Source organism: Hibiscus syriacus, unplaced genomic scaffold, assembly GCF_006381635.1.
Source record: "Hibiscus syriacus cultivar Baekdansim isolate YM2019G1 unplaced genomic scaffold, ASM638163v2 tig00117048_pilon, whole genome shotgun sequence".
NCBI classification, from domain to species: domain Eukaryota; kingdom Viridiplantae; phylum Streptophyta; class Magnoliopsida; order Malvales; family Malvaceae; genus Hibiscus; species Hibiscus syriacus.
The window spans coordinates 12546540-12557029 of record NW_024063538.1 but is presented as its reverse complement, the minus strand read 5'-3'; positions in this window follow the sequence as shown (position 1 = coordinate 12557029).

Genomic DNA, 10490 nt, shown 5'->3' with positions numbered 1-10490 from the left:
TTGTGAGATATTTCTCTCTTCAAGTTCTTTTTAGAACTATATCGATTAAGCAAGCTTTTCTAAAGTTTGTGGCGTCATTCCATCACCTTGATACTTCTGGTTCCTAGTTTTTATAACTAGCGGGACAAAGTCCTTACTACCATCCCTTATAAAACTTATAAGGAACGGGTCTTTGCTCTTTTATAGCATTGGTTCCTTCTTAGTTTTTATAAGATACAATCTATTCATTACCACCTTCCATCATCACTTTCACGCCAACTCCATCAACATTCCATTACTATTTCCATCACTATTATCCATATCCCTTCATACCCATATATAATCATCCTTCATCATCAACAAGGCATTCGTCCATCACCACCATTGGAGGCCGAATCCATCATCACTTGAAGGATCATTCTACAACACTTCCGCAGCCCTTCTTTGATAACTATTCTATCCATTTCAATTCTTTCCATTTCCTTTCTTAATTACTCATTTACTTAACCAATCATTCTTCTTTGTGCAGATTACTTTTCAATTCAAGGTGTAGCATTTGGTGTCTCTCCTAGATCGGGAAATAACAAGGTTGCCATCTTCTCCATTATTGAAGAAGCCTGGTCAGCCTTACATCGTTATGGCTGAATGAGTATTGATTGGTAAAACAATCATGAATAGTCCTTTTGTCGTATTGCCATGGCCTTCCAAGAAGTAGATGGCTAGCGTGCATAGGGACAACATCACACATAACCTCATCTTTGTATTTGCCAATGGAAAAAGGAATTATCACCTGTTTGCTAACGTTGAGTTCTCCTCGTTCATTGAGCCACTACAACTTATATGGATTCAAGTGCTTCATTGTTTTCAAACCAAGTTTTTCCACCATTATTGTACTGGCCACATTAGTACAACTTCCACCATCTATAACAAAGCATACCTTCTCATTCACATGGCATCGGGTATGGAATATGTTTTCTCGTTGTGCATTGTCTTCCGCAACTTGAAGATTCAAACTTCTTCTAATTACCAAAGCTTCTCCTTGTTCAACGGGATCTGCAAGAGTGATTTCTTCATTGACTTCAATAGGTGCCTCTTGTTCTTCCTCTGATTCAGATTCTATTTCGCCATTTCCAAGTAAAAGCATAGTGTTCCGGTTAGGGCATTATGTAGATATGTGGCCCCTCCCAAGACATTTAAAGCATCTAATGTCTCTTGAACGTTCAGTAGTTTGCTTTCTTCGGTTGAAGTCTTTGTTTGCTTGCTGATTCTTTGAAGATTCGGCTTGTTCTTTGACAAGAGGAGGAGTTGGCTTTTTGATGTTGTTTGGACTCCATTTGGATGATGTAGGTGCAATATTGCGAGTTGTGTGTCTCTTCTTTAGTTGCCTTTCAATTTTCATTGCCATTTGCACCATCTCATCTATTTCGATGTAATGATACAATTCCAAGGTATTGGCAATTTCGGGATTAAGTCCGGCAAGTAATCTCGCCATAGTTGCTTCATGATCCTCCTCAATGTTGACTCGAATCATTGCCACTTCCATCTCTTTATAATAGTCCTCCACACTCCTATGGCCTTGTTTCAGATTCTATAACTTTTGAAACAAGTCACGATGATAGTGAACAGGAATGAATCGTTTCTGCATAATACCTTTCATTTCAAGCCAAGTTGAGACCACTCGTTCTCTATTCCTCCTTCGGTTCAAAGTAAGTTGATCCCACCATATTAAAGCATAGTCTATGAACTCCATGGTTGCCAATCTCACTTTCTTCATTTTAGAATAGTTGTGGCAACTAAAAACATGTTCCACTTTACTTTCCCATTCGAGATAAGCTTCAGGATCAGTTTTTCCTTGAAATTGAGGAATTTTGATCTTGATATTACTCAGATTATCATCAACAATGGCACGTCTAGGGACTTGGAATGCTACTTGTTCTCCCTCGTCAAAATTTTCTTGAACTTCTTCTTCTGGAGGGGGTGGTGGTTGTTGTCTTCTAGGAACTCTATTATTACGGCCTGGTGGTAGATCCTAGTGCTGATCTATCTTTTCATGAAGAGCATCGAACTCGTCATGGAACATTCTCATCATTTCGCCAATGACTGCCTGCATTTGTAAGTTTGGTGTTCCTGTATTTTCTCTGGGGCTTTGATACATGGTTAGTGCAAATAAAATGAATTGAAAACCTTACTAGCACACTCACCAAAACCTCACTTGATCACTCCAAAGAAAATTTCAGATTGTACTCCACTCACACTCGTGTTTGCACTCGGGGATATGTTCTGGGCTTTTTTTGATCCCCCTTCTGATCTCACCCTCTCGTTTGCCTTTTACCGCTCGATTCTCTCTTGTGGGTCCTTTTTAAGAACTAACTCAAGATTGAGTAAGTTTCTTTAGTTTGTGCGTCGGTTTAAAACAATATGGTTAGGGTATAGAAATGGTTATGGTAAAGGTAGGATAGAAAAGGTTAAGAAAAGGATAAAGAAAAGATGAAAGAAAAGATGAAAGAAAAGGAAATGAAATAGTAAGAAAGTGAAGATAACTTACAACTCAAGTTGCAACACTTACTATCTTCCTTCACAAGAAACAACAAGGATACCTCCTTCAAGTTTGATGTTGGGGCAGATTGTATTGTGCTTCTATTTGAGTGTATTTGCAATTTTGCTTCACTTTTTCTTTGCTTTTTGATTCTTCTGTTTCTTTTCTTTGTTTTGCACTCCAAATTTGATGTAGGAGTCTTTTTCTTTTCTTTTTGTTTTTTTTCCTTCTTTCTTGTTGCTTTTTTTATTGTAGCTCTTTGAATGTCAATCCACCAAAGCTCTTATTACCGCTTGATATAAGGCTGACCAGGCTTCTTCAATAATGGAAAAGATGGCAACCTTGTTATTTCCCGATCTAGGAGAGACACCAAATGCTACACCTTGAATTGAAAAGTAATCTGCACAAAGAAGAATGATTGGTTAAGTAAATGAGTAATTAAGAAAGGAAATGGAAAGAATTGAAATGGATAGAATAGTTATCAAAGAAGGGCTGCAGAAGTGTTGTAGAATGATCCTTCAAGTTGATGTAAGGCTAACCAGGCTTCTTCAATAATAGAGAAGATGGCAACCTTATTATTTCCCGATCTAGGAGAGACACCAAATGCTACACCTTGAATTGAAAAGTAATCTGCACAAAGAAGAATGATTGGTTAAGTAAATGAGTAATTAAGAAAGGAAATGGAAAGAATTGAAATGGATAGAATAGTTATGAAAGAAGGGTTGCGGAAGTGTTGTAGAATGATCCTTCAAGTGATAATGGATTTGGCCTCCAATGGTGGTAAATGGACGAATGCTTTGTTCATGATGAAAGATGATTATATGGGTGTGAAGGGATATGGATAATGGTGATGGAAATAGTAATGGAATGTTGATGGAGTTGGCGTGAAAGTGATGATGGAAGGTGGTAATGAATAGACAGTATCTTATAAGACTAAGAAGGAACCAATGCTATAAAGGAGCAAAGACCCATTTCTTATAAGTCGTTATAAGGGATGGTATTAAGAACTTTGACCCTCTATCTATAGGAGATAGGAACCAGAAGTATCAAGGTGAAGGAATGACACCACAAGCTTTAGAAAGGCTTGCTTAATCGATATAGTTCTAAAAAGAACTTGAAGAGAGAATAATCTCACAAAGGATTTTTAATTGATCAAAGGGTTGTCTTACAAATGAAATATCCAAGCCTATTTATAGGCTAGAATAGGTTTGGCCGAATAAATAGGTTTCCGTTCGACTAAATACATGACTATTAAATAGAAATACATGATGTTTTAATGAATGAAGATGTCCTTGGTCGAATGGTCTCCTTTCTCTTCATCTTGGAGCCAATTTTGAATCAAAATGATGCTTAGGCCGAATAGAGAGAACCCTCTTCATTTTGGCGCCCATTTCATCCACACGCATGGCACATGTGTGGGCTGGTCATGAGGCACTCACATGGGTGGCTTGAGGTCTTATGGTGTGTCTCCTACTTGGCGTGAAGTTGAGCAGCAACTTAGGTGTGACTCTGCATCCAACTTGCTTCTAGATGACATGGCGTCAATGGGGCAGCAACTATTTATGAAAGGTCACATTTGTGGAAGGCAACCTTTCATCATTTGAGCTACTTCCAATGTGTTTGAGCTGAAGATGAGGTGGCCATAGATGCAATACGTGACAATGAGTCTTAGGACAGTTCCTTGTGAAAGGGCACTTCTCGGATTGGCAACTCTTCACGAAAAGGTACGAATTCACAAAATTCGACCTAGACCATATTTATAGTGCTCTGTGTGGTGAAGATGATGGTGCAACTCTCCAGCTGAAAAGAAGTCTCTAGCTAGCTCAAAAGTCCAGCTCAAGTGAGCTATGAGCTCGGAGGTCAGCTGACAACTTTTCATCATTTGTTCTTCATGATCTCCCGAGTCATCTTATGGAAGTTTTCCTAGCTCATTGACTCCCATGCTATCTTTAAATCAGCTCCCAACATGTGGCCGAACATGTACCTACAAAAGAAAGCTTTTATAAGCTAAGTAATATAATGTATAAATATGTGGTTCATAGATTATATTATACGTCAACATAAAACATATTATATAATCTATTGTTTGGGGTTGCATTCTTAAATGATTCAAAGGTTTTAATGCATTTGGTAGTTAGAGCTTCCCTGAATTATTTGGCTCTTGATCGAGTTATTGGTCCTTGTGGCATTACTTCCAAATCCTTTGAAGATGGTGTTGGTGTGCTCACATCATCCCCCCTTCTTTTATGCGATTTGTCCCCAAATTATCATCATCCTTGATTGGAGATAGATCTGCTATATTGAAGGTGTCACTTACATTGTATTCTCCGGGAAGATCCAACTTGTATGCATTGTCATTAATTTTCTCAATGATTTGAAAGGGACCGTCTCCTCTTGGTAAAAGCTTAGATTTCCTTTTAGCAGGAAACCTTTCTTTTCGCAAATGCACCCATACCCAATCTCCAACTTCCAAATGGAGTGGCTTATGTCCCTTATTGGCTTGTTGCTGCTTTGTTCTTCTCTCAATATTGTGCCGAACTTGTTCATGTAATTTCTTGATGAACTCAGCCTTGTTCTTGCCATCCTTGTTAACCATTTGTTCTTGGGGTAGAGGGAGAAGGTCCAAAGGAGTTAAGGGATTGAATCCATACACTACCTCGAATGGTGAAGTTTTTGTGGCTGAATGAACTGATCGATTGTAAGCAAATTCAACATGTGGTAGGCAGTCTTCCCAAGTCTTTATGTTTTTCTTAATGATGGCTCTCAACAATGTTGATAGTACTCTATTGACTACCTCTATTTGCCCATCAGTTTGGGGGTGACAGGTTGTTGAAAATAATAATTTAGTTCCGAGTTTGTTCCATAATGTCCTCCAGAAATGCTAAGGAACTTAACATCTCGATCAGAAACAATGGTCCTTGGTATGCCGTGTAATCTCACAACTTCTTTGAAGAATAGATTAGCCACATGGGTTGCATCATCAGTTTTGTGACATGGTATAAAATGGGCCATTTTGGAGAACCGATCAACCACCACAAATATAGAATCTCGCCCATTTCTTGTTTTTGGCAGATCCATTACAAAATCCATGGAAATATCAACCCATGGTGCTATAGGAATGGGAAGAGGTGTGTAAAGTCCATGAGGCATGACCTTTGACTTAGCCTTTTTGCAAACGATGCATCAATCACAAACCCGTTCAACATCCCTTTTCATCTTAGGCCAATAGTGATACTCTTTCAAGATTTCCAATGCCTTACCGATTCCAAAATGCCCCATGAGTCCTCCTTCATGTGCTTCTCGTACCAATACTTCTTGAAAGGAACCTTGTGGAATACACAGCCTTTCTTCCTTGAATAGGTACCCATCATGTCTATAGAATTTCTCCACTGCACCTTTTTCACAAGACTTGTATTTCTCTCCAAAATCATGGTCATTAGCATAACAATCTTTAAGGAAAGAAAAACTAAGTAATTTAGAGTTCAAGGTGTTAAGAAGAACATACCTTCGCGAAAGGGCATCTGCAACAACATTCTCTTTTCCTTTCTTGTAATTAATGACGTATGGAAAGGATTCAAGAAATTCTACCCAGTTGGCATGTCGTTTGTTGAGTTTGTGTTAGCCTTTAATATGCTTCAATGCTTCATGATCAGTATGGATGACAAACTCCTTGGGCCATAGATAGTGTTGCCACGTTTCTAAAGCCCTTATAAGAGAATACATCTCTTTGTCATAAATGGGGTAGTTTAGTGAAGCACCACTTAACTTTTCACTAAAGTATGCAACTGGTCGTCCTTCTTGAGTCAAAACGGCACCTATACCAATTCCAGAAGCATCACATTCTATTTCAAAAGTTTTATCAAAATTTGGAAGTACCAGAAGTGGTGCTTTAGTCAAGCATTCCTTGATGGTCGTGAATGCTTCTTCTTGTTCTTTGCCCCATTCAAAGGTGGAATTCTTTTTAATTACCCCAATTAAGGGAGAGGCAATGGAACTAAAGTTGGGCACAAATCTCCAGTAAAAGCTTGCAAGTCCATGGAAACTTCTGACTTGGCTTATTAATGTAGGTCTCGGCCAGTCTTGAATTTCTTTGATCTTTTCCGGATCTACTTCAAGTCCCTGTGAACTTACAATAAATCGTAAGAATATAAGCTTGTTAGTGCAAAAAGAACATTTTTGACGGTTGGCATAAAGTTTATCTTTTTGGAGAGTTTCAAGTACTGACCTCAAATGTTGCACATGATCATCCAAAGTGTGGCTATAAATCAAAATATCATCAAAATATACCACACAAAACTTACCAATAAAAGCCCAGAGTACATGGTTCATCAACCTCATGAAAGTACTAGGTGCATTGGTTAGTCCAAAGGGCATAACCAACCATTCGTACAATCCTTGTTTTGTTTTGAAAGCGGTTTTCCATTCATCTCCTTCTCGCATCCTAATATGATGATATCCACTTTTAAGATCAATTTTGGAGAAGATGGTGGCACCACTTAGTTCATCCAGCATATTGTCTAGCCTTGGAATTGGGTGTCGGTATTTGATAGTGATCTGATTAACTGCTCGGCAATCTACACACATTCTCCATGAACCATCCTTCTTTGGTACAAGCAAAACGGGAACAGCGGACTTAGGCTTTCTCGAATATACCCCTTTTCCATTAACTCACCAACCTGGTTTTGAAGTTCCTTTGTTTCCTCCGGATTACTTCTATAGGCTGGTTTGTTTGGGATGGTTGCACCGGGAATGAAATCGATTTGATGTTTAATTCCTCGAAGGGGTGGAAGTCCTCTTGGTATATCTTCTGGGAACATGGCTTCGAATTCCTGTAAAAGAGAAACAACAGAAGAAGGTAAACCTTCTTGGAGATTAGTTAAAAATAGACTTTCCTTGTACATTAGTACAATTAAAGCCTTATGTGACAACAAGTGTTTCCGAATCTCCTTTCTTCCAGCATAGATGTTCAATGCTTTAGTTGTCTCTTTTTCATTGTTTTTGAATGAATCCATGCTTTTCTTCAAATGAATATGATCTTCATTCACTTGACTAGGAGATAGTGGCGTCAAAGTGAATTTTTTATCATTATGAATGATAGTATATCTGTTGGTAAAACCATCATGGATTGCTCTTCGGTCGAATTGCCATGGTCTTCCCAAAAGTATATGTCCAGCATCCATTGGTACAACATCACATAGAACTTCATCTTGATATTTACCAATTAAAAATGGAATGACAACTTGCTTTGTGATTCTTACTTCTCCTCCATCATTTAACCATTGAAGTTTATATGGATTTAGATGCTTTGAAGTCTTCAGGCCAAGTTTTTCCACCATAAGAGTGCTTGCAATATTCGTACAACTTCCTCCATCGATGATCATAAAACAAACTTTGTTGTTTACATGACAACGAGTATGGAAGATGTTTTCTCTTTGATCATCTTCTATGATTTGAGTGCTCAAAGCCTTTTTAATGACAAAAGCTTGTCTTGAAACTGAATGGAAATCAAACAATTCTTGTGACATGGTTAGTAAAATGAATTGAAAACCTTACCAGCACACTCACAAAACCTCACTTGATCACTCCAAGAAAATTCAGATTGCACTCCACTCACTCTCGTGTTTGCACTCGGGGATATGTTCCTTGGCTTTTTTTGATCCCCCTTCTGATCTCACCCTCTCGTTTGCCTTTTACCGCTCAATTCTCTCTTGTGGGTCCTTTTTAAGAACTAACTCAAGATTAAGCAAGTTTCTTTAGTTTGTGCGTCAGTTTAGAATGGTTAGGAATAGAAAATGGTTATGATAAGGGTAGTATAGAAAAAGTTTTAGAAAAAGATATGGTAATGAAATAAGAAAAGATGGAAGAATAAAGAAATGAAATGATAAAAAAATGAAGATAACTTACAACTCAAGTTGCAACACTTACTATCTTTCTTCACAAGAAACAACAAGGATACCACCGTCAAGTTTGTTGTTGGGGCAGATTTTAATATGCTTCTCTTTGAGTGTATTTGCAACATTCTTCACTTTTGATTTTCTTCTTTTCTTTCTTTTGCACTCCAATTTTGTTGTAGGAGTCTTTTTCTTTTCTTTTTGTTTATTTTTTCTTCTTTCTTGTTGCTTTTTTGTTGTAGCACTTTGAATGTCAATCCACCATTGCTCTGATTACCGCTTAATGTAAGGCTAACCAGGCTTCTTCAATAATGGAGAGGATGGCAACCTTGTTATTTCTCGATCTAGGAGAGACACCAAATGCTACACCTTGAATTGAAAAGTAATCTGCACAAAGAAGAATGATTGGTTAAGTAAATGAGTAATTAAGAAAGGAAATGGAAAGAATTGAAATGGACAGAATAGTTATCAAAGAAGGGCTGTGGAAGTGTTGTAGAATGATCCTTCAAGTGATAATGGATTCGGCCTCCAATGGTGGTAAATGGACGAATGCCTTGTTCATGATGAAAGATGATTATATGAGTGTGAAGGGATATGGATAATGGTGATGGAAATAGTAATGGAATGTTGATGGAGTTGGCGTGAAAGTGATGATGGAAGGTGGTAATGAATAGATAGTATCTTATAAGACTAAGAAGGAACCAATGCTACAAAGGAGCAAAGACCCATTTCTTATAAGTCGTTATAAGGGATGGTATTAAGGACTTTGACCCTCTATCTATAGGAGATAAGAACTAGAAGTATCAAGGTGAAGGAATGACGCCACAAGCTTTAGAGAGGCTTGCTTAATCGATATAGTTCTAAAAAGAACTTGAAGATAGAATAATCTCACAAAGGATTTTTAATTGATCAAAGGGTTGTCTTACAAATGAAATATCCAAGCCTATTTATAGGCTAGCATAGGTTTGGCCGAATAAATAGGTGTCCATTCGGCTAAATACATGACTATTAAATAGAAATACATGATGTTTTAATGAATGAAGATTTCCTTGGTATAATGGTCTCCTTGCTCTTCATATTGGTGCCAATTTTGAATCAAAAGGATGATTAGGCCGAATAGAGAGAACCCTCTTCATTTTCGCGCCCATTTCATCCACGCGCATGGCACATGTGTGGGCTGGTCATGAGGCACTCACATGGGTGGATTGGGGTCTTATGGTGTGTCTCCTACTTGGCATGAAGTTGAGCAGCAACTTAGGTGTGACTTTGCATCCAACTTGCTTCTAGATGACATGGCGTCAATGGGGCAGCAACTATTTATGAAAGGTCACATTTGTGGAAGGCAACCTTTCATCATTTGAGCTACTTCCAATGTGTTTGAGCTAAAGATGAGGTGGCCATAGATGCAATACATGACAATGAGTCTTAGGACAGCTCCTTGTGAAATGGCACTTCTCGGATTGGCAATTCTTCGCGAAAAGGTACGAATTCACAAAATTCAACCTAGACCATATTTATAGTGCTCTGTGTGGTGAAGATGATGGTGCAACTCTCCAGCTGAAAAGAAGTCTCTAGCTAGCTCAAAAGTCTAGCTCAAGTGAGCTATGAGCTCGGAGGTCAGTTGACAACTTTTCATCATTTGTTCTTCATGATCTCCCGAGTCATCTTATGGAAGTTTTCCTAGCTCATTGACTCCCATGCTTGCTTTAAATCAGCTCCCAACATGTGGCCGAATATGTACCTACAAAAGAAAGCTTTTATAAGCTAAGTAATATAATGTATAAATATGTGGTTCATAGATTATATTATATGTAAACATAAAACATATTATATAATCTATTGTTTGGGGTTTCATTCTTAAATGATTCAAAGGTTTTAATGCATTTGGTAGTAAGAGCTTCCTTGAATAGTTTGGCTCTTGATCGAGTTATTGGTCCTTGTGGCATTACTTCCAAATCCTTTGAAGATGGTGTTGGTGTGCTCACATCACAAGTGATGATGGATTCGGCCTCCAATGGTGGTGATGGACGAATGCCTTGTTGATGATGAAGGATGATTATATGGGTGTGAAGGGATATGGATAA